Here is a 24891-nt window from a genome sequence, read left to right as displayed (position 1 = left end):
TCTAAGATAATTTATTATATTCTTTTTTTAACAGAGTCCTTTGGCTAATCCAGTTGGCTAAAACTAAATCACATTTTGGCCAATAGGATTGTAAGCCGGCCCACCATGGTAAGGTAGGCTCTATTAGGGCGAGTTAGGGGATGGGAGTGAGAGAGGAATAGGGGATGGCGTTTTGGAGAGGGAAGAGGGGGGTAGGTGGTCTTAAGGGGTACCACTCTTACACCCTCAAGTGCAAAGTCGGGGAACACAACGACCACCTGATAAATAATTGGGATCCAGCTGGTCCCCCTTAGGCCTGGTTCAACACTGGGATCGCAAAAGGCAAATCGCAATCGCCTATGGAGTGTGATTGCATTTCTATTAAGCAATTGTGGCTCCATGTTGCATTGATTGCGTTTTTCGGTCTCATTCCAGAGAATGAGAATGGCGTTCTAACTGCCAGCAAAATGTTGCACGCAGTGCACTTTTGCGATATACGCACATCACAGGCACTGCAAGGATTTACCGCAGTGCTTTGCTGAATACCGGCTATCAGCAAAGAGCAGAAACACTCCCCACCAAAGCACCCCAAGTGTAAACTGGCCCTTAAGAGAACTTGATTGGTGATTACAAATTGTTGCAACCTGCAGAGTAGAACTCAGGGGTGTATTTAAAATGATTTAAATACACCCCAAATACTATTAATGGCCTCCTCCTCCCCATAGCCATACCAATCCTCACCAAAAAGGTACAAAGCATAGAAGCGCAAACAAAACAAAAAAAAGATGCAGGCCAACAATTGTAATTCTGGAAAATACCAATTGCACTAGCAAAAACCCGGCAATGCAATTTACATGTTCATCGCCGTGCTGTTGCTATTGGCAAAATGTAAACGATACAATTCTTAAATCAAAACGTGCTTAATAAAAAAGGGCCTTAATTAGTTAATCTCCATCTAAGATAGTTTATTATATTCTTTTTTTAACAGAGTCCTTTGGCTAATCCAGTTGATAAAACTAAATCACATTTTGGCCAATAGGATTGTAAGCCGGCCCACCATGGTAAGGTAGACTCTATTAGGGCGGGTTAGGGGATGGGAGTGAGAGAGAAATAGGGGATGGCGTTTTGGAGAAGATAGAGGGGGATAGGTGGTCTTAAGGGGTACCACTCTTACACTCTCAAGTGCAAAGTCGGGCAACACAACGACCACCTGATAAATAATTGGGATCCAGCTGGTCCCCCTTAGGCCTGGTTCAACACTGGGATCGCAAAAGGCAAATCACAATCGCCTATGGAGCGTGATTGCATTTCTACTAAGCAATTGTGGTTCCATATTGCAGTGATCGCGTTTTTCGGTCTCATTCCAGAGAATGAGAATGGAGTTCTAACTGCCAGCAAAATGTTGCACGCAGTGCACTTTTGCGATATACGCACATCACAGGCACTGCAAGGATTTACCGCAGTGCTTTGCTGAATACCGGCTATCAGCAAAGAGCAGAAACACTCCCTACCAAAGCACCCCAAGTGTTAACTGGCCCTTAAGAGAACTTGATTGGTGATTACAAATTGTTGCAACCTGCAGAGTAGAACTCAGGGGTGTAATTAAAACGATTTAAATACACCCCCAAATTCTATTAATGGCCTCCTCCTCCCCATAGCCATACCAATCCTCACCAAAAAGGTACAAAGCATAGAAGCGCAAACAAAACAAAAAAAGATGCAGGCCAACAATTGTAATTCTGGAAAATACCAATTGCACTAGCAAAAACCCGGCAATGCAATTTACATGTTCATCGCCGTGCTGTTGCTATTGGCAAAATGTAAACGATACAATTCTTAAATCAAAACGTGCTTAATAAAAAAGGGCCCTAATTAGTTAATCTCCATCTAAGATAGTTTATTATATTCTTTTTTTAACAGAGTCCTTTGGCTAATCCAGTTGGCTAAAACTAAATCACATTTTGGCCAATAGGATTGTAAGCCGGCCCACCATGGTAAGGTAGACTCTATTAGGGCGAGTTAGGGGATGGGAGTGAGAGAGGAATAGGGGATGGCGTTTTGGAGAGGGAAGAGGGGGTAGGTGGTCTTATGGGGTACCACTCTTACACCCTCAAGTGCAAAGTCGGGGAACACAACGACCACCTGATAAATAATTGGGATCCAGCTGCTCCCCCTTAGGCCTGGTTCAACACTGGGATCGCAAAAGGCAAATCGCAATCGCCTATGGAGTGTGATTGCATTTCTATTAAGCAATTGTGGCTCCATGTTGCATTGATTGCGTTTTTCGGTCTCATTCCAGAGAATGAGAATGGCGTTCTAACTGCCAGCAAAATGTTGCACGCAGTGCACTTTTGCGATATACGCACATCACAGGCACTGCAAGGATTTACTGCAGTGCTTTGCTGAATACCGGCTATCAGCAAAGAGCAGAAACACTCCCCACCAAAGCACCCCAAGTGTGAACTGGCCCTTAAGAGAACTTGATTGGTGATTACAAATTGTTGCAACCTGCAGAGTAGAACTCAGGGGTGTATTTAAAATGATTTAAATACACCCCCAAATACTATTAATGGCCTCCTCCTCCCCATAGCCATACCAATCCTCACCAAAAAGGTACAAAGCATAGAAGCGCAAACAAAACAAAAAAAAGATGCAGGCCAACAATTGTAATTCTGGAAAATACCAATTGCACTAGCAAAAACCAGGCAATGCAATTTACATGTTCATCGCCGTGCTGTTGCTATTGGCAAAATGTGAACAATACAATTTTTAAATCAAAACTTGCTTAATAAAAAAGGGCCCTAATTAGTTCATCTCCATCTAAGATTGTTTATTATAGTCTTTTTTTAACAGAGTCCTTTGGCTAATCCAGTTGGCTAAAACTAAATCACATTTTGGCCAATAGGATTGTAAGCCGGCCCACCATGGTAAGGTAGACTCTATTAGGGCAGGTTAGGGGATGGGAGTGAGAGAGAAAAAGGTAATGGCGTTTTGGAGAAGATAGAGGGGGATAGGTGGTCTTAAGGGGTACCACTCTTACACTCTCAAGTGCAAAGTCGGGCAACACAACGACCACCTGATAAATAATTGGGATCCAGCTGGTCCCCCTTAGGCCTGGTTCAACACTGGGATCGCAAAAGGCAAATCGCAATCGCCTATGGAGTGTGATTGCATTTCTACTAAGCAATTGTGGTTCCATGTTGCAGTGATCGCGTTTTTCGGTCTCATAAAGAGAATGAGAATGGCGTTCTAACTGCCAGCAAAATGTTGCACGCAGTGCACTTTTGCGATATACGCACATCACAGGCACTGCAAGGATTTACCGCAGTGCTTTGCTGAATACCAGCTATCAGCAAAGAGCAGAAACACTCCCCACCAAAGCACCCCAAGTGTGAACTGGCCCTTAAGAGAACTTGATTGGTGATTACAAATTGTTGCAACCTGCAGAGTAGAACTCAGGGGTGTATTTAAAACGATTTAAATACACCCCCAAATTCTATTAATGGCCTCCTCCTCCCCATAGCCATACCAATCCTCACCAAAAAGGTACAAAGCATAGAAGGACAAACAAAACAAAAAAAGATGCAGGCCAACAATTGTAATTCTGGAAAATACCAATTGCACTAGCAAAAACCCGGCAATGCAATTTACATGTTCATCGCCGTGCTGTTGCTATTGGCAAAATGTAAACGATACAATTCTTAAATCAAAACGTGCTTAATAAAAAAGGGCCCTAATTAGTTAATCTCCATCTAAGATAGTTTATTATATTCTTTTTTTAACAGAGTCCTTTGGCTAATCCAGTTGATAAAACTTAATCACATTTTGGCCAATAGGATTGTAAGCCGGCCCACCATGGTAAGGTAGACTCTATTAGGGCGGGTTAGGAGATGGGAGTGAGAGAGAAATAGGGGATGGCGTTTTGGAGAAGATAGAGGGGGATAGGTGGTCTTAAGGGGTACCACTCTTACACTCTCAAGTGCAAAGTCGGGCAACACAACGACCACCTGATAAATAATTGGGATCCAGCTGGTCCCCCTTAGGCCTGGTTCAACACTGGGATCGCAAAAGGCAAATCACAATCGCCTATGGAGCGTGATTGCATTTCTACTAAGCAATTGTGGTTCCATATTGCAGTGATCGCGTTTTTCGGTCTCATTCCAGAGAATGAGAATGGAGTTCTAACTGCCAGCAAAATGTTGCACGCAGTGCACTTTTGCGATATACGCACATCACAGGCACTGCAAGGATTTACCGCAGTGCTTTGCTGAATACCGGCTATCAGCAAAGAGCAGAAACACTCCCTACCAAAGCACCCCAAGTGTGAACTGGCCCTTAAGAGAACTTGATTGGTGATTACAAATTGTTGCAACCTGCAGAGTAGAACTCAGGGGTGTATTTAAAACGATTTAAATACTCCCCCAAATTCTATTAATGGCCTCCTCCTCCCCATAGCCATACCAATCCTCACTAAAAAGGTACAAAGCATAGAAGCGCAAACAAAACAAAAAAAGATGCAGGCCAACAATTGTAATTCTGGAAAATACCAATTGCACTAGCAAAAACCCGGCAATGCAATTTAAATGTTCATCGCCGTGCTGTTGCTATTGGCAAAATGTAAACGATACAATTCTTAAATCAAAACGTGCTTAATAAAAAAGGGCCCTAATTAGTTAATCTCCATCTAAGATAGTTTATTATATTCTTTTTTTAACAGAGTCCTTTGGCTAATCCAGTTGGCTAAAACTAAATCAAATTTTGGCCAATAGGATTGTAAGCCGGCCCACCATGGTAAGGTAGACTCTATTAGGGCGGGTTAGGGGATGGGAGTGAGAGAGAAATAGGGGATGGCGTTTTGGAGAAGATAGAGGGGGATAGGTGGTCTTAAGGGGTACCACTCTTACACTCTCAAGTGCAAAGTCGGGGAACACAACGACCACCTGATAAATAATTGGGATCCAGCTGGTCCCCCTTAGGCCTGGTTCAACACTGGGATCGCAAAAGGCAAATCGCAATCGCCTATGGAGTGTGATTGCATTTCTACTAAGCAATTGTGGCTCAATGTTGCAGTGATTGCGTTTTTCGGTCTCATTCCAGAGAATGAGAATGGCGTTCTAACTGCCAGCGAAATGTTGCACGCAGTGCACTTTTGCGATATACGCACATCACAGGCACTGCAAGGATTTACCGCAGTGCTTTGCTGAATACCGGCTATAAGCAAAGAGCAGAAACACTACCCACCAAAGCACCCCAAGTGTGAACTGGCCCTTAAGAGAACTTGATTGGTGATTACAAATTGTTGCAACCTGCAGAGTAGAACTCAGGGGTGTATTTAAAATGATTTAAATACACCCCCAAATTCTATTAATGGCCTCCTCCTCCCCATAGCCATACCAATCCTCACCAAAAAGGTACAAAGCATAGAAGCGCAAACAAAACAAAAAAAGATGCAGGCCAACAATTGTAATTCTAGAAAATACCAATTGCACTAGCAAAAACCCGGCAATGCAATTTACATGTTCATCGCCGTGCTGTTGCTATTGGCAAAATGTGAACAATACAATTTTTAAATCAAAACGTGCTTAATAAAAAAGGGCCCTAATTAGTTCATCTCCATCTAAGATAGTTTATTATATTCTTTTTTTAACAGAGTCCTTTGGCTAATCCAGTTGGCTAAAACTAAATCACATTTTGGCCAATAGGATTGTAAGCCGGCCCACCATGGTAAGGTAGACTCTATTAGGGTGGGTTAGGGGATGGGAGTGAGAGAGGAATAGGTGATGGCGTTTTGGAGAGGGAAGAGGGGGGTAGGTGGTCTTAAGGGGTACCACTCTTACAACCTCAAGTGCAAAGTCGGGGAACACAACGACCACCTGATAAATAATTGGGATCCAGCTGGTCCCCCTTAGGCCTGGTTCAACACTGGGATCGCAAAAGGCAAATCGCAATCGCCTATGGAGTGTGATTGCATTTCTACTAAGCAATTGTGGTTCCATGTTGCAGTGATTGCGTTTTTCGGTCTCATTCCAGAGAATGAAAATGGCGTTCTAACTGCCAGCAAAATGTTGCACGCAGTGCACTTTTGCGATATACGCACATCACAGGCACTGCAAGGATTTACTGCAGTGCTTTGCTGAATACCGGCTATCAGCAAAGAGCAGAAACACTCCCCACCAAAGCACCCCAAGTGTGAACTGGCCCTTAAGAGAACTTGATTGGTGATTACAAATTGTTGCAACCTGCAGAGTAGAACTCAGGGGTGTATTTAAAATGATGTAAATACACCCCCAAATACTATTAATGGCCTCCTCCTCCCCATAGCCATACCAATCCTCACCAAAAAGGTACAAAGCATAGAAGCGCAAACAAAACAAAAAAAGATGCAGGCCAACAATTGTAATTCTGGAAAATACCAATTGCACTAGCAAAAACCCGGCAACGCAATTTACATGTTCATCGCCGTGCTGTTGCTATTGGCAAAATGTGAACAATACAATTTTTAAATCAAAACGTGCTTAATAAAAAAGGGCCCTAATTAGTTAATCTCCATCTAAGATTGTTTATTATAGTCTTTTTTTAACAGAGTCCTTTGGCTAATCCAGTTGGCTAAAACTAAATCACATTTTGGCCAATAGGATTGTAAGCCGGCCCACCATGGTAAGGTAGACTCTATTAGGGTGGGTTAGGGGATGGGAGTGAGAGAGGAATAGGGGATGGCGTTTTGGAGAGGGAAGAGGGGGGCAGGTGGTCTTAAGGGGTACCACTCTTACACTCTCAAGTGCAAAGTCGGGGAACACAACGACCACCTGATAAATAATTGGGATCCAGCTGGTCCCCCTTAGGCATGGTTCAACACTGGGATCGCAAAAGGCAAATCGCAATCGCCTATGGAGTGTGATTGCATTTCTACTAAGCAATTGTGGTTCCATGTTGCAGTGATTGCGTTTTTCGGTCTCATTCCAGAGAATGAGAATGGTGTTCTAACTGCCAGCAAAATGTTGCACGCAGTGCACTTTTGCGATATACGCACATCACAGGCACTGCAAGGATTTACCGCAGTGCTTTACTAAATACCGGCTATCAGCAAAGAGATGCAGGCCAACAATTGTAATTCTGGAAAATACCAATTGCACTAGCAAAAACCCGGCAATGCAATTTACATGTTCATCGCCGTGCTGTTGCTATTGGCAAAATGTGAACAATACAATTTTTAAATCAAAACGTGCTTAATAAAAAATGGCCCTAATTAGTTAATCTCCATCTAAGATAGTTTATTATATTCTTTTTTTAACAGAGTCCTTTGGCTAATCCAGTTGGCTAAAACTAAATCACATTTTGGCCAATAGGATTGTAAGCCGGCCCACCATGGTAAGGTAGACTCTATTAGGGCGGGTTAGGGGATGGGAGTGAGAGAGGAATAGGGGATGGTGTTTTGGAGAGGGAAGAGGGGGATAGGTGGTCTTAAGGGGTACCACTCTTACACCCTCAAGTGCAAAGTCGGGGAACACAACGACCACCTGATAAATAATTGGGATCCAGCTGGTCCCCCTTAGGCCTGGTTCAACACTGGGATCGCAAAAGGCAAATCGCAATAGCCTATGGAGTGTGATTGCATTTCTACTAAGCAATTGTGGTTCCATGTTGCAGTGATTGCGTTTTTCGGTCTCATTCCAGAGAATGAGAATGGCGTTCTAACTGCCAGCAAAATGTTGCACGCAGTGCACTTTTGCGATATACGCACATCACAGGCACTGCAAGGATTTACCGCAGTGCTTTGCTGAATACCGGCTATCAGCAAAGAGCAGAAACACTCCCCACCAAAGCACCCCAAGTGTGAACTGGCCCTTAAGAGAACTTGATTGGTGATTACAAATTGTTGCAACCTGCAGCGTAGAACTCAGGGGTGTATTTAAAATGATTTAAATACACCCCCAAATTCTATTAATGGCCTCCTCCTCCCCATAGCCATACCAATCCTCACCAAAAAGGTACAAAGCATAGAAGCGCAAACAAAACAAAAAAAGATGCAGGCCAACAATTGTAATTCTGGAAAATACCAATTGCACTAGCAAAAACCCGGCAATGCAATTTACATGTTCATCGCCGTGCTGTTGCTATTGGCAAAATGTGAACGATACAATTCTTAAATCGAAACGTGCTTAATAAAAAAGGGCCCTAATTAGTTAATCTCCATCTAAGATAGTTTATTATATTCTTTTTTAAACAGAGTCCTTTGGCTAATCCAATTGGCTAAAACTAAATCACATTTTGGCCAATAGGATTGTAAGCCGGCCCACCATGGTAAGGTAGACTCTATTAGGGCGGGTTAGGGGATGGGAGTGAGAGAGGAATAGGGGATGGCGTTTTAGAGAGGGAAGAGGGGGGTAGGTGATCTTAAGGGGTACCACTCTTACACCCTCTAGTGCAAAGTCGGGAAACACAACGAACACCTGATAAATAATTGGGATCCAGCTGGTCCCCCTTAGGCCTGGTTCAACACTGGGATCGCAAAAGGCAAATCGCAATCGCCTATGGAGTGTGATTGCATTTCTACTAAGCAATTGTGGCTCCATGTTGCAGTGATTGCGTTTTTCGGTCTCATTCCAGAGAATGGCGTTCTAACTGCCAGCAAAATGTTGCACGCAGTGCACTTTTGCGATATACGCACATCACAGGCACTGCAAGGATTTACCGCAGTGCTTTACTGAATAAGGGCTATCAGCAAAGAGCAGAAACACTCCCCACCAAAGCACCCCAAGTGTGAACTGGCCCTTAAGAGAACTTGATTGGTGATTACAAATTGTTGCAACCTGCAGAGTAGAACTCAGCGGTGTATTTAAAATGATTTAAATACACCCCCAAATTCTATTAATGGCCTCCTCCTCCCCATAGCCATACCAATCCTCACCAAAAAGGTACAAAGCATAGAAGGACAAACAAAACAAAAAAAGATGCAGGCCAACAATTGTAATTCTGGAAAATACCAATTGCACTAGCAAAAACCCGGCAATGCAATTTACATGTTCATCGCCCTGCTGTTGCTATTGGCAAAATGTGAACAATACAATTTTTAAATCAAAACGTGCTTAATAAAAAAGGGCCCTAATTAGTTAATCTCCATCTAAGATAGTTTATTATATTCTTTTTTTAACAGAGTCCTTTGGCTAATCCAGTTGGCTAAAACTAAATCACATTTTGGCCAATTGGATTGTAAGCCGGCCCACCATGGTAAGGTAGACTCTATTAGGGCAGGTTAGGGGATGGGAGTGAAAGAGAAATAGGGGATGGCATTTTGGAGAGGGAAGAGGGGGATAGGTGGTCTTAAGGGGTACCATTCTTACACTCTCAAGTGTAAAGTCGGGGAACACTACGACCACCTGATAAATAATTGGGATCCAGCTGGTCCCCCTTAGGCCTGGTTCAACACTGGGATCGCAAAAGGCAAATCGCAATCGCCTATGGAGTGTGATTGCATTTCTACTAAGCAATTGTGGTTCCATGTTGCAGTGATTGCGTTTTTCGGTCTTATTCCAGAGAATGAGAATGGCGTTCTAACTGCCAGCAAAAATGCACTTTTGCGATATACGCACATCACAGGCACTGCAAGGATTTACCGCAGTGCTTTGCTGAATACCGGCTATCAGCAAAGAGCAGAAACACTCCCCATGAAAGCACCCCAAGTGTGAACTGGCTCTTAAGAGAAGTTGATTGGTGATTACAAATTGTTGCAACCTGCAGAGTAGAACTCAGGGGTGTATTTAAAATGATTTAAATACATCCCCAAATTCTACTAATGACCTCCTCCTCCCCATAGCCATACCAATCCTCACCAAAAAGGTACAAAGCATAGAAGCGCAAACAAAAAAAGATGCAGGCCAACAATTGTAATTCTGGAAAATACTAATTGCACTAGCAAAAACCCGGCAATGCAATTTACATGTTCATCGCCATGCTGTTGCTATTGGCAAAATGTGAACGATACAATTTTTAAATCAAAACATGCTTAATAAAAAAGGGCCCTAATTAGTTAATCTCCATCTAAGATTGTTTATTATATTTTTTTTTTAACAGAGTCCTTTGGCTAATCCAGTTGGCTAAAACTAAATCACATTTTGGCCAATAGGATTGTAAGCCGGCCCACCATGGGGTTAGGGGATGGGAGTGAGAGAGGAATAGGGGATGGTGTTTTGGAGAGGGAAGAGGGGGATAGGTGGTCTTAAGGGGTACCACTCTTACACCCTCAAGTGCAAAGTCGGGGAACACAACGACCACCTGATAAATAATTGGGATCCAGCTGGTCCCCCTTAGGCCTGGTTCAACACTGGGATCGCAAAAGGCAAATCGCAATCGCCTGTGGAGTGTGATTGCATTTTTGTTGCACGATTGTGGCTCCATGTTTTCGATTCTTATTCCAAAGAATGAGAATTGCATTCCAGCTGCCAGCAAAATGTTGCATGGAGTGTGTTTTTGCTATATACGCACCTCGCAAGCACTGCAGGGATTTACCAAAGTGCTTTGCTGAATACCGGCTATCAGCAAAGAGCAAAAACGTTCCCCACCAAAAGCACCCCAAATGCCAACAAATTTCTGTGTGCGATACAAAGTAAGGAAAAACATAGTGCATTGTAATACAGAAATTGGTATACATCATAAATAAATACTGGCTCAAAATACAGAATTGGTTGACAAAGTAAGTACAGTGACAAATGTTACATGATGAATAAAATGTAGAACACATTCAAGACACAAAATGGTGAGAGAGCCTTGTCCTTAAGAACTTCCTATCTACGGGAATGGGAGGATGGGGTAGTAAACAATATGTATACCAAGAGGTGATGTGTTTTTAGGTTACCTAATGAGGAGCAAAACTTGGCCAAAGACTGATGAGGGAATGGCCTAAGTTGGAGTTTGTTGCTCTGCTGTATGAAAGAACTGGAAAATTATCACCACCTTGTCATCCTTTAAGTTGTGACATTAGACTACTATTGAGTGTGACCATTATTTTAGGGCCACATACAGTTGTCAGTCATTTGTAAATGGTGGTGATAAATGACTTTGGGTACCTCTTCCATTTGTAGTGCTGCAGGACTGTCTTACAGTATGTATTCTCTGTAGTACTGGAGGCCAGGTGCAGGATTTTGCAGAGTGACCAGGAACGGCTTTTCATTCCTCCCTCTTCCCCAATGTGTATCCAGACTAGAACAGCAGTGAAAAGCACCACCTGAGAGGGCGTGTGCCAGAGACTCCCAGCATCCTCTATCTATACCCAGCTTAGTATTGTGAGGCCATAAAGAAATCCCAGCATCCTCCTAGCTGTGTATTGTGAGGCCATAAGGTAATCCCAGCATCCTCTATCTATACCCAGCTTAGTATTGTGAGGCCATAAAGAAATCCCAGCATCCTCCTAGCTGAGTATTGTGAGGCCATCAGGTAATCCCAGCATCCTCTATTTTTATCCAGCTGAGTATTGTGAGGTTATAAGGTAATCCCAGCATCCTCTTTTTATACCCAAGCTGAGTATTGTGAGGTCATCAGGAAATACATAAAACAGCTGTATCTGGTTGGTGATTTTTTTTTTATCTGGAAACACAATTTACAGCACATCAGGATTGTTTGAATTTCATTGATAGTCTGTTCTGTATTGGAGATGGGCAATTTGATGCAAATAAAGCCAAGTTGGTGCAAAATTATGCAACTCTAATGCAAATATATGGCTTGACCAAATAAATGAAGTCTAGTGGGATTTGATTACTTACTAAAGTGTGCATAATTCTGCATCGACTCAGAACTATTTGCATCTCATTGATCATCCTCATTCTGACCCAGATCATCCCATAACCAGACAAGAAGAAACAAGTGGGATAACCTGACGTAATATAGCTATCACTTGAGGAGGTGGGAAATAATTCTGAATTGATGCAGAATTGTGCAGCTTAAAAATTGATCTATTACATTCCCCCAAGGTGAAATCCTATTGGTCCATAAATTCACATAATTCTACATCATCTTAGAATTATTCCTTTAGAACTAGGTTATGGTCAATGAGATGCAAAGAATTCCAACCTGATGCAAACTTTGTATGCAGCTAAAAAAAATGACCACTGGAATTCCAGCTTGTCAGGATTCTATTGGTCCATTTTCAAACTGCATAAATGTGCATACAAAACCTGCATCAACTCGTAATTATTTGCATCTCAATTGCCACGCCCAATTTCTAACCTGACACTGTAGGAAAATATGATCTTCCTACCTTTCACAGGTTAAAAATGAAAAGCACCACCTTAGATTTCTGGTCTCTCACACTGTGTGGATCTGTGAGCAGAGACAGGGTGAAGTCCCCCTCAGGATAAAGACCCTGATCATGTATATTTGCTATCAAAAGGAATTCAAGGCAGTTTGTTTTGTTTCTTTAAGTAATCAATCAGCTCAGGATAGCTGCCATAAACCCATTTCTGTTATTAGATATTTAATTTTATCGCCTCTATCCTACCTCACTGTGTAATTCCTGCTACCGGCCGCTAGGGGGAGCTCCGGGATAACTGCTTGTTCCTTCCTGGAGCGTCTGCCGGAGAATGTTGGGGCTGAGAGCTCCTGGCTATCGGGGATACAGAGAGAGAGGCCGTGGCTGCCTCCGATTCTGCCACCGAGGAGGATGAGTGCCGGGGTGACGTCATAGCAGCTATTGTGACGCACGTGTTCAGGTGGGCCTCACGTGTACCGCTGAGGATGGCACCTGCAGTGACACGTGGCCACGCCTCTCTGCTATTGCTGTGCCATGCTAGTGGATGGAGGTGAGGCATTATGTGCAACAGGGAAAGGTGAGGGCGCGTGTGCTGCGCTGTATATACTGCTGTACATGCATCATGCAGTTATGTACTCAGTGAGGTGCATATGCCTATCCATACTCAAGCTTGGTACACACATCCAATTTTGATTGGCCAATTTTATCACTGCCATGTCGTATGAGAGGCTTACTTGCACAAGCTGGTCTTAGTATTTAAAGTCTCTCACTCTACATTGAGGTGGTAAAAGTGGCTAGCAATTGGCCAATCAATTTTGGATGTGTGTATGCACCCTAAGTTACTTTTCCTCTATCTGCAATGATGCGTTTATGTGATATACACAGCGCTCGGCTGTCTAGAGTACTTTGGCCCGCCCCTTAGAATATGGCTGCTCCTCCCCTCCTTAGTGCTGTCAGACTGGGCAGCTCCGCCCTGATCTTCAAGCAATACAGCAGAAGCTGTCACCTTGTTAGCCACAGCTTGGCACTGAAACACTGGCCTGCCCTTCAACATGTTGCTGCTCCTCCCCTCCTCAATGCTGCCGGTGCACCAAGAGAAGCATATAGTAAAATATCTGTAGATTTAAAGCCTGTATACACTGAAAATCACCAAAGGCAGTGTGGTGCAAATTTGCTGAGGCTATCTGTTGCTGGTTTCGTGATTGTTCAATTATAAAACGCAGCCTGTCATGTGCAGCAGCAGCGCCCCTGATCACGTGCAGCTCTGTCTGCAGCAACCTGCATCCATTTACAGCTGCCCTGTTCCTTCCAGCAGCCTCACTACTGTATTCCCCACACTCACACCATACACAGGTTCTCAGAGGGCTCCCATAGACCTGGCTCCTAACAGCATCTATTTACATCAATAAGACATTCTATAGCGGCCACACGGGGGAGCTCCGCACACATGTTCCATGGACATTTTACAGTCCGGCCACAAGAGGGAGCTCCGCACACAATGCTGCCAGCTTACATACGGGCTCCTGGCTCCCGGCTGCTCTGTTTGATGCCTCCAGAGGGTAGGCGGATTCTCGTCCTCGGCTGTGCAGAGCGGAGACTCGTCCACCTCCTCCGGCTGTCAGTCTCTCGAGCGTGCTGTGTCCGCGGAGTTCGTGTTTCCGGTCACCTCACCTGCTGCAGATGCCTCGCGCTTCCAGCTCACCCGGCCAGTGCTATATGTAATGTATGCAAGTGGCTGTCCACTGTATAAGAGTTAGCCTGCAGCTGATTTATAAAAATGTCTGGCTGTTTTTTTTTGGATGCTCTCTTCTGTGCCTGTAGCGTTATGCTGTCTGTGTTCAGACAGAAGACACACAACGCTGGCACAACCAGTGGTCCTCAAACTAAGGCCTGTGGGCCAAATGTGGCCCCCTGAGGCTTTTTTACCGGCCTTCCACACACAAAATGTATTATAGATGTGGTCAGCTACATCTTTAAATATTGGTGGTCCGCATATAGAATGAAACCAAAAAGCAGTAATTCACTGGTTTCCAATCAAATTCCACATCAGGTGACACTGTTGTCCAATTGGACTGCAGATTGTCACCTGGGTATGCTTCACTGTCTGGCCTGCAAAGATTTCTACATCATTTTATGTATACTCCGGCCCCCCAGCAGTCAGAAGTATGTTGACCCGGCCCTCGACCCAAAACGTTTGGGGACCCCTGCTCTATACGCTGCTTTTACCCCCCCTCACAGACACAAATGATGTGCTGTCCAGCAGCCAGAACATCACCCTCTCCTCTCCACCTGACTGTCCCAGGATCCCCCAAAAAACTGCCAAAAGGTCACAGAAACAGTAGAAGCTTAGAAGTATGGGGAGCAGTGATGGTGAATTGTCTTTTTTTGTGTGTGTGTGTGCAATTCCCAATAACAAACCTCTCTCAATTTACTTTCTTCTCTTCCCCACCTCTCTCTGTCTCTCTTACCCATCTCTCTTCCCCATATCTCTCTCACTATAGCTATCGCTCTTTCCCTCTCTTTCTCCCTTTCTCTTTGCCTTCCCTTAACCTTTTGGGGACCGACGTAGGTTGAATCTACGTCCAGCAGGTGGTGCTGCCGCCCTGACTGGACATCGATTCAACGTCCATGCTAAAGAACCTTCCCAACGCGATCGTGCGCACCGGAGACGGGAGATTAAGCTGTCATATGACAGCTGACATCTCCCCTCAGTGATCATCCCGTATGGCTGCTGATCACGTGATCACTATGACCGCCGGCGGATCATAGTGATCACTTACAGAGCTGCGGCAGGGGGGGGGGGGGGGGAAGAGGATCCACTCACCTTCCTGCCGTTCCCCTGACGATCGGTGCTCCCCTCCGCTTTGGCCAACATTGCTGCTGTATTGACGCTAAGTGCCAGGTCCTGCCTTGATGACCTTCAAGCGGCGACCTGAGACTTAGCGTCAGTACGAGCCGGGAAGCCAGGGAGAGCGGAGGGGTTCACAGCAGCTCATCAATGGAGCCTGGGAGGTGAGTAAAGGCTGCCATCAATATGGGGGACACCTGGCCACCCAGGGGGGACCAAAGCTAAGTGCCCACAGTAGGGATCCGGCTGCCTGGGCCCCGCCCAAATGCACTACACGATATAAACATTGACATATGACTATGGTAGAGATTAGATTGTGAGCTCCTCTGAGGGACAGTTAAGTGACAAGATCATATACTCTGTACAGCGCTGCGAAACATGTCTGGGACATCTACCAGCCCCCTGCAGCTGCCCTATGCCCGCACCGGGACAAACCCATCCACCGGCACCCTGCAGCACCCTACTTTCATTCTAATGAGCGCCTCTGATCCGCTCGCAGCCTAATCGCGCTCCCATGGATGGGAGCACTCTGCAGATTTGCAGCACTAAAAAATCCCTACTGCACATAGATGGGAGCGTTACTGAGGAGCAGCACATGCGCAGTGGCCAGTCAGTCTGGAAGAAGATCGCTGAAGGGGACTGGAGGGCAGCTTAGTGGCAGCGTGGGCACAGGGCAGCTGCACAGGGCTGGTAGAAGCCCCAGGTAAGTTAAACCTATTTTGATTTCTTTTTTTTACTTAATAAGGTTCCCTTTAACTCACCTCTCCAGGTTCCCAGCTGGCTGCACACAAACATGACTGTAGGCGGAGCTTAATGGCCATTGGTGGCGGGGCTTATCATGGACTAGTGGGGGCGGGGCTGCAGTTTTATTTAGAGGCGGAGCTTTGCAGGGCCCCGGGGTCGCTTTGTAAGGGGACATTGTGATCAATGACTTCTGCTCAGGGTAAAGTCCCCTACAGGATAAAGACCCTGACCATGTATATATGCTACCAAGAGGAATTCAATTTTTTTAAAGAGACTCTGTAACAACAAAAGCCTCCCCTGGGGGGTACTCACCTCGGGTGGGGGAAGCCTCCGGATCCTAATGAGGCTTCCCACGCCGTCCTCTGTCCCACGGGGGTCTCGCTGCAGCCCTCCGAACAGCCGGCGACAGAGCCGACTGTAGCTTCAATATTTACCTTCGCTGGCTCCAGCGGGGGCGCTGTGGCGGCTTTCGGCACGGAAATAGACGGAAATACCCGATATCCGTCGGGTCCGCTCTACTGCGCAGGCGCCGGAAACTTGCGCCTGCGCAGTAGAGCAGACCCGACGGCGATCGGGTATTTCCGCCTACTTCGGAGCCGACAGCCGTCAGAGCGCCTGCGCAGGAAGGTAAATATTACGTCACCGCTGCACGGAGGGCTGCAGCGAGACCCCTGACGGATGGAGGACGGCGAGGGAAGCCTCATTAGGATCCGGAGGCTTCCCCCACCCGAGGTGAGTACCCCCCAGGGGACGTTTTGTCGTTACAGTTCTTCTTTAAGTAATCGATCAGCTCAGGATAGCTGCCATAAACTCATTTCTGTTATTAGAAATCTAATTCTATTCCCTCTATCCTACCTCACTGAGTAATTCCTGCTATCGGCCGCTAGGGGGAGCTCCGGGATAACTGCTTGTTCCTACCTGGAGCTTCTGCCGGAGAATGTCGTGGCTGAGAGCTCCTGGCTATCGGGGATACAGAGAGAGAGGCCAAGTCTGCCTCCGATGCTGTCGCTGCTCCGTCTGCGAGGAGAATGCCGGGGTGACGTCATAGCAGCTATTGTGACGCGCGTGTGCAGGTGGACCGCTCGAGCACCGCTGAGGATGGCACCTGCAGTGACACGTGGCCACGCCTCTCTGCTATTGCTGTGCCATGCTAGTAGATAGAGGTGAGGCATTACGTGCAACAGGGAAAGGTGAGGGCGCGTGTGCTGTGCTGTATATACTGCTGTACATGCATCATGCAGTTATGTACTCAGTGAGGTGCAGATGCCTATCCATACTCAAGCTTGGGACACACATCCAATTTTGATTGGCCAATCATTGGCCAATTTTATCACAGCCATGTCACATGAGAGGCTTACTTGCACAAGCTGGTCTTAGTATTTCAAGTCTCTCACTCTACATTGAGGTGGTAAAAGTGGCTAGCAATTGGCCAATCAATTTTGGATGTGTGTTTGCACCCTAAGTTACTTTCCCTCTATGTGCAATGATGCGTTTATGTGATATACACAGCGCTCCGCTGTTTAGTGTACTTTGGCCTGCCCCTTAGAATGTGGCTGCTCCTCCCCTCCTTAGTGCTGTCAGACTGGGCAGCTCCGCCCTGATCTCCAAGAAATACAGCAGAAGCTGTCACCTTGTTAGCCACAGCTTGGCACTGACACTGGCCTGCCCTTCAATATGTCGCAGCTCCTCCCCTCTTCAATGCTGCTGGTCCACCCAGAGACGCATATAGTAAAATATCTGTAGATTTAAGACCAGTATACACTGAAAATCACCAAATGCAGTGTGATGCAATTTTGCTGAGGCTATCTGTTGCTGGTTTCATGATTGTTACATTATAAAACGCAATGAAAAGTACCAGTATGGGCTGCTGGCCAGCGGGGAGAGCACACCGGTCTGCTCAGTGAGAGGAGCCCTGCAGCCATACTAGAGAGGCAGTATCAGGAAGCTTGGAAGGCTCCTTTCACCTGTAGTGTCGGGGGTTGGGGTGAGCAGCACAGGCAGCCTGCTGTGGACAGTACTTCTTCCCTGCAGTGACCTGTGCCACCAACACAGGCCGCCGCCTACCCTGCAGTCACTGATGTACCCAGCAGTCACCTTGCTTTGATGAGTAACCCCCCTATTGTACTGTGTTTACCTAAGCAGCCTGCCATGTGCAGCAGCAGCGCCCCTGATCACGTGCAGCTCTGTCTGCAGCCATCTACCTCCCATTTACAGCCGCCCTGTCCCTTCCAGCAGCCTCACTACTGTATTCCCCAGACTCACACCATACACAGGTTCTCAGAGGGCTCCCAACTGTCCCTTTTTGGGAGCCCTGTCCCTCTTTCACCCTCATTTGTCCCTCTTTCAGGACTTTGTCCCTCTTTCTATGTAAATATATATATATTTCTCTACTAAACATGTTTGACTCTAAACTTTATACCCAACCTTTAAATTGATATACTACTAATTTTAAAATTTTACTATGAAGGAAAATGAACCAGGATAGAAAGGACTAGTGTGGTTTGAATTATAAAACAACATATGTTTCTTATGAAATATTTATGGTATGCGTGACTAGAGGCGTGGTGAGGGCGTGGCCAGGGATGTGGCTTAAAGGGAAGGTTCGGGGAGGGTGGGTAAAAAATAAAAATCAATTTCCACTTACCTGGGGCTTCCTCCAGCCCGTGGCAGGCAGGAGGTGCCCTCGCCGCCGCTCCGCAGGCTCCCGGTGGTTTCCGGTGGCCGACCCGACCAGGCCGGCTGCCAGGTCGGGCTCTTCTGCGCTCCAAGGCCCGGAACTTCTGCGTCCCACCGGGCGTCCCGCCTGCGCAGTAGAGCCCGGAGGACGTCCGATGACGTCAGCGCGCCGGCGTGGGACGCAGAAGTTCCGGGCCTTGGAGCGCAGAAGAGCCCGACCTGGCAGCCGGCCTGGCCAGGTCGGGTCGGCCACCGGAGCGGCGGCGAGGGCACCTCCTGCCTGCCACGGGCTGGAGGAAGCCCCAGGTAAGTGGAAATTGATTTTTATTTTTTACCCACCCTCCCTGAACCTTCCCTTTAAGTGTCCCTTTTTCTCATCTCAAAAAGTTGGGAGGTATGTAGACCTGGCTCCTAACAGCATCTATTTACATCAATAAGACATTCTATAGCGGCCACACGGGGGAGCTCCGCACAGACGTTCCATGGACATTTTACAGTCCGGCCACAAGAGGTAGCTCTGCACACAATGCTGCCAGCTTACATACGGGCTCCTGGTTCCTGGCTGCTCCGTTTGATGCCTCCAGAGGGTAGGCGGATTCTCATCCCTCGGCTGTGCAGAGCGGAGACTCGTCCACCTCCTCCGGCTGTCAGTGTCTTAAGCGTGCTGTGTCTGCGGAGGGCGTGTTATCGGTCACCTCACCTGCTGCAGATGCCTCGCGCTTCCAGCTCACCCGGCCAGTGATATATGTAATGTATGCAAGTGGCTGTGCACTGTATAAGAGTCAGCCTGCAGCTGATTTAGAAAAATGTCTGGCTGTTTTTTTTTTTTTGGATGCTCTCTTCTGTACCTGTAGTGTTATGCTGTCTATGTTCAGGCAGAAGACACACAGCGCTGTCTCTGCCTGAACTTTTAACCCTCTATACGCTGCTTTTATCCCGACATTTGTGGTCAATGACTGCTGCTCAGTCCCCCTCAGGATAAAGACCCTGACCATGTATATATGCTACCAAAAGGAATTCAAGGCAGTTTGTTTTGTTTTTTTAAGTAATCGATCAGCCCAGGATGGGTGCCATAAACCCATTTGCATTAGAAATCTAATTATATCGCCTCCATCCTACCTCACTGTTTAATTCCTGCTACCGGCCGCTAGGGGGAGCTCCGGGATATAACTGTTTGTTCCTTCCTGGAGCTTCTGCCGGAGAATGTCGGGGCTGAGAGCTACTGGCTATCGGGGATACAGGGAGAGAGGCCGCGAGGAGGATGATTGCCGGGGTGACGTCATAGCAGCTATTGTGACGCACGTGTTCAGGTGGGCCTCACGTGTACCGCTGAGGATGGCACCTGCAGTGACACGTGGCCACGCCTCTCTGCTATTGCTGTGCCATGCTAGTGGATGGAGGTGAGGCATTATGTGCAACAGGGAAAGGTGAGGGAGCGTGTGCTGCGCTGTATATACTGCTGTACATGCATCATGCAGTTATGTACTCAGTGAGGTGCAGATGCCTCTCCATACCAAAGCTTGGTGCACATATCCAATTTTGATTGGCCAATCATTGGCCAATTTTAACACTGCCATGTCGTATGAGAGGCTTACTTGCACAAGCTGCTTTCACTCTACATTGAGGTGGTAAAAGTGGCTAGCAATTGGCCAATCAATTTTGGATGTGTATATGCACCCTAAGTTATTTTCCCTCTATCTGCAATGATGCGTTTATGTGATTTACACAGCGCTCGGCTGTCTAGAGTACTCTGGCCTGCCCCTTAGAATGTGGCTGCTCCTCCCCTCCTTAGTGCTGTCAGACTGGGCAGCTCCGCCCTGATCTCCAAGCAATACAGCAGAAGCTGTCGCCTTGTTAGCCACAGCTTGGCACTGAAACACTGGCCTGCCCTTCAATATGTTGCTGCTCCTCCCCTCTTCAATTCTGCTGGTGCACCAAGAGAAGCATATAGTAAAATATCTGTAGATTTAAAGCCTGTATACACTGAAAATCACCAAAGGCAGTGTGGTGCAAATTTGCTGAGGCTATCTGTTGCTGGTTTCATGATTGTTCAATTATAAAACGCAGCCTGCCATGTGCAGCAGCAGCGCCCCTGATCATGTGCAGCTCTGTCTGCAGCCACCTGCATCCATTTACAGCTGCCCTGTCCCTTCCAGCAGCCTAACTACTGTATTCCCCACACTCACACCATACACAGGTTCTCAGAGGGCTCCCATAGACCTGGCTCCTAACAGCATCTATTTAAATCAATAAGACATTCTATAGCGGCCACACGGGGGAGCTCCGCACACATGTTCCATGGACATTTTACAGTCCGGCCACAAGACGGAGCTACGCACACAATGCTGCCAGCTTACATACGGGCTCCTAGTTCCCGGCTGCTCCGTTTGATGCCTCTGCTGGGGTCTCAAACTCAATTTACCTGGGGGCCGCAGGAGGCAAAGTCAGGATGAGGCTGGGCCGCATAAGGGATTTCACAATCAGCAGCTCCCAAACGCCCACCATGCTTCCATGAAATGCTGGCGGATTGCCCCCCGGGCGATTTGGGGGCACTGCAGCCCTCGTTTAGCGGCGGGGATGCGGCGGATTACTTGGGAGCACTGAAGCGAACTATAAGTAAGCTGCGCGGGCCACAAAATATTGCATCGAGGGCCGCAAATGGCCCGCAGGCCGCAAGTTTGAGACCCCTGCTCTAGAGGGTAGGCTGAGTACTGTATTACTTCTCCTGGTATCTTCAACAGGGAGCAGCGCCACCTAGAGGCCACTTAAGATTTCAGCACTGAACTAACGGACAGCAGTTGGTGCTGAAACCAGCTGCCCTTCTAGATTAAAGTTTTTGGAGTTCACTCACCCCATGCGTACAGCTCGCTGTTTAATTTACAGCCAACTAATCCAAAGATACTCCAGTTAACTAGTGACAACAAAAACATTCCTTCTATCAAGTTATCAAAAATAATTTGAGATTTCAAAACAAAGGAACGTTTGACATGTTTAGTACAATAACAAGAGCTCAGGTTTCAGAATATCTGGAGCTACTGGGATTTCAGCTATGAACCCCCTAATGGAGTAGCCATGAACTACCACTAGAATGAAGGACTTGTTTCTTAAGCCTGGTACACACTTTCAATTATGATTTGCCAATCACTGACCAATTATACCACCTATATGTAGTATGATTGTTTACCTACACAATCTACTCATTAAATCCAATATCTGTTGACTTTCATAGTGCATGGAGGTGGTAAGGTTGGTCATTGATTGGCCAATCATAATTGAAAGTGTGTACCAGGCTTTACTCACTGGGAAGACTACATCCTATAGGTCAGGGGTGCCCACACTTTTTCGGCTCGCGAGCTACTTTTAAATTTGCCGAGGCCAGGAGATCTACCAACGACCCAAATGCTAAGAACGCGCCCCCCCCCCCCCTCCGGCGTAGGTTAGCCAGGTGTATGTGCCTGCAGCATAGGTTACGTGCCCTCAGTATAGGTTAGCCTGGTATATTGGTATATGGGCCCTCAGTATAGGTTAGCCAGGTATATGGGCCCTCAGTGTAGGTTAGCCAGGTATATGGGCCCTCAGTGTAGGTTAGCCAGGTATAGGGGCCCCCAGCGTAAGCTTAGCCAGGTATAGGGGTCCCCAGTGTAGGTTAGCCAGGTATAGGGGTCCCCAGTGTAGGTTAGCCAGGTATAGGGGTCCCCAGTGTAGCTTAGCCAGGTATAGGTACCTGCAGCGTAGGCTAGCCAGGGTCCTCTGGACTGCTGGAACCTCCGGCAGGCAGGCCCCTCACCAATAAGAATGTCGGGGAGAAGACGGCAAGACGCGGCGAGGAGAGAGGCGGCGCAGCCGCTACGTCATGGCTGGGGGCGGCGCCGGGCATGTTACAAGCACGCACGTTGCAGGCTGCCCGGCGCCACCCCCAGCCATGACGTAGCGGCCGCGCCGCCTCTTTCCTCCCTCTCTGCTCGCCGCATCTTCTGACTCTTCTCCCCTGCATTCTTATTGGCCGGCAGCTAAACATGCTGCTGGCCGCAAAATTTAAAGAGACGCGGCCAAGAGGCCGCGATCTACCAAGAAGGCGGTCGCGATCTACCGGTAGATCGCGATCGACGTATTGGGCAGCCCTGCTATAGGTGTTATGCCTGGTACACACCATGCAATTTTCCTTCAGATAGACGGATCAAATCGATAATTTCCAACAGGTCCGACCTGATTTCAGATCGTTTCTCTGATCAATTTTACAAAAACTTCTACAAAAATACATCCGAAAAATGATCAGAAATCAGATAGGACTTTACTGAAATCCTCGATTGGACCCGTCTATCTGACAGGAAATTTCATGGTGTGTACCAGGCATAACTAGCTGGAAGCATCTGAGCCATTATCTGATCAAGTATCATATGTGTGAGGCTAGGTGCAAACTTAGCAGAAACGCAAGCATTGCGGAAAACGCTGTGTTTTTGCCGCTAATGGAAGTCTATGGGCCTCATGAAAAAACACAAAAAACACATATGCGCTTTGTATGCGTGCGTTTTTAAAAACGCTGGTTTTGTTGCATACTACTCAAAATGCATCAAAAATGCACATAATGAAAGTCAACAGGAACGCAATGTATTGAGTTTTGTATGCGTGTTTTTATATGCGTTTTTAAAAAAAATTGTTTTGTGATGTATTCCACTTCCTGTTGTCTACCTAGTGATTTGCATGAAACGCAATGTAAAAACGCATACAAAACGCATATGCGAAAAAGAACGCAGACGCACTAAAAATGCACACACAAAAACCTGCACATGACAGAAAACGCGACATTTCACGCTCTGTTATGTGTGCACCCAGCCTGAAAGTGGAGATCCCATTCTACAATGGGGGACAGTTTTATTTACATAGTTGTGTCTTATTTTATTCCATCTTATAGCTGCTTATTAATGTTACTTTCTCTTTATGGTTATGATTGGCTCACAAGAATATATTCTCTACCATAGAGTCCTGTTATAGCTATTTGATGGTTATATATAATGTTCCTTTCTGATATAATGTGGTATATCTATTTATATAACTTGCTATTTGGCTACTAATTACCATAGTTTCTGTATACAGATCACAAATATAATGATTTGATGATCTGAAAACTACTAACACCAAGCGGGCCAATCACGGCTGCTAAATCCACAGCTATGGTTACCAATGCACTTATACTCCGCTCATACTTAGTGCTTAACCTCCTTAGCGGTAACCCCGTGCTGGACACGGGGTAAGCCGCCGGAGGGTGCCGCTCAGGCCCTGCTGGGCCGATTTTCATAATTTTTTTTTTGCTAGACGCAGCTAGCACTTTGCTAGCTGCGCCAGCACTCTGATCGCCGCCGGCCCCCGCCCGATCGCCGCTATGTGCTGCGGCGCGCGGCCCCCCCCCCAGCGCTGCCTGGCCAATCAGTGCCAGGCAGCGCCGAGGGGTGGCCCGGGACTCCCAATGACGTCCCGACGTCAGTGACGTCGGTGACGTCATCCCGCCCCGTCGCCATGGCGACGGGGGAAGCCCTCCAGGAAATCCCGTTCTATGAACGGGATTTCCTGATCGGAGATCGCCGAAGGCGATCGAAGCGGGCGGGGGGATGCCGCTCAGCAGCGGCTATCATGTAGCGAGCCCTCGGCTCACTACATGATTAAAAAAAAAAAAACATTTTTAAAACTGCTGCGCTCCCTCCTGGCGGTATTTTTCATACCGCCAAGGAGGTTAATAATGACTGTATGTTCTCTATTCCATATACTTTTTCTTCCTATATGCATCCTCTATCTATACCCAACTGAGTATTGTGAGGTCATCAGGTAATCCCAGCATACTATATCTATACCCAGTTGAGTATTGTGAGGTCATCAGGTAACCCCAGCAACCTCTATCTATACCCAGATAAGTATTGTGAGGTCATCATGTAAACACAGAATGCTCTTTCTATACCCAGCAGGGCCGGCGCTACCATTAAGGCAAAGGAGGCAGCTGCCCCAGGGCCCCAGAGCTTGTAGGGGCCCCCAGTGGCTACAAGAGGAAAAAAAAATTTTCAAAATCGGCCTTATAGTTTTTGAGAAAATCGATTTTAAAGTTTCAAAGGAAAAAAAAACACATTTAAAAACCTGCCGACTTTAATGGTTAATAGCAAATCCACCTTAAATGCTAGAAACCCTAAATTTGCAGGGTATGTTAAGGAGATCATTAGGAATAAGAGGAAAAAACAATTTTTCAAAAAGACCTTATAGTTTTTGAGAAAATCGATTTTAAAGTTTCGAAGGAAAAAAAGTATACTTTTAAATGCGGTAAATGTCACTTTTAGTAGCAAACCTAACGGTAGTGTAATTTTACATGCATCAAACGAAAGCGCAATACATTTCCTGACGGGGTTTCCAGGGGGTCTAT

The sequence above is a fragment of the Hyperolius riggenbachi genome, chromosome 9, assembly GCF_040937935.1.
Source record: "Hyperolius riggenbachi isolate aHypRig1 chromosome 9, aHypRig1.pri, whole genome shotgun sequence".
In the NCBI taxonomy this organism is placed as follows: Eukaryota; Metazoa; Chordata; class Amphibia; order Anura; family Hyperoliidae; genus Hyperolius; species Hyperolius riggenbachi.
Note: the sequence above shows the minus strand (reverse complement) of the source record.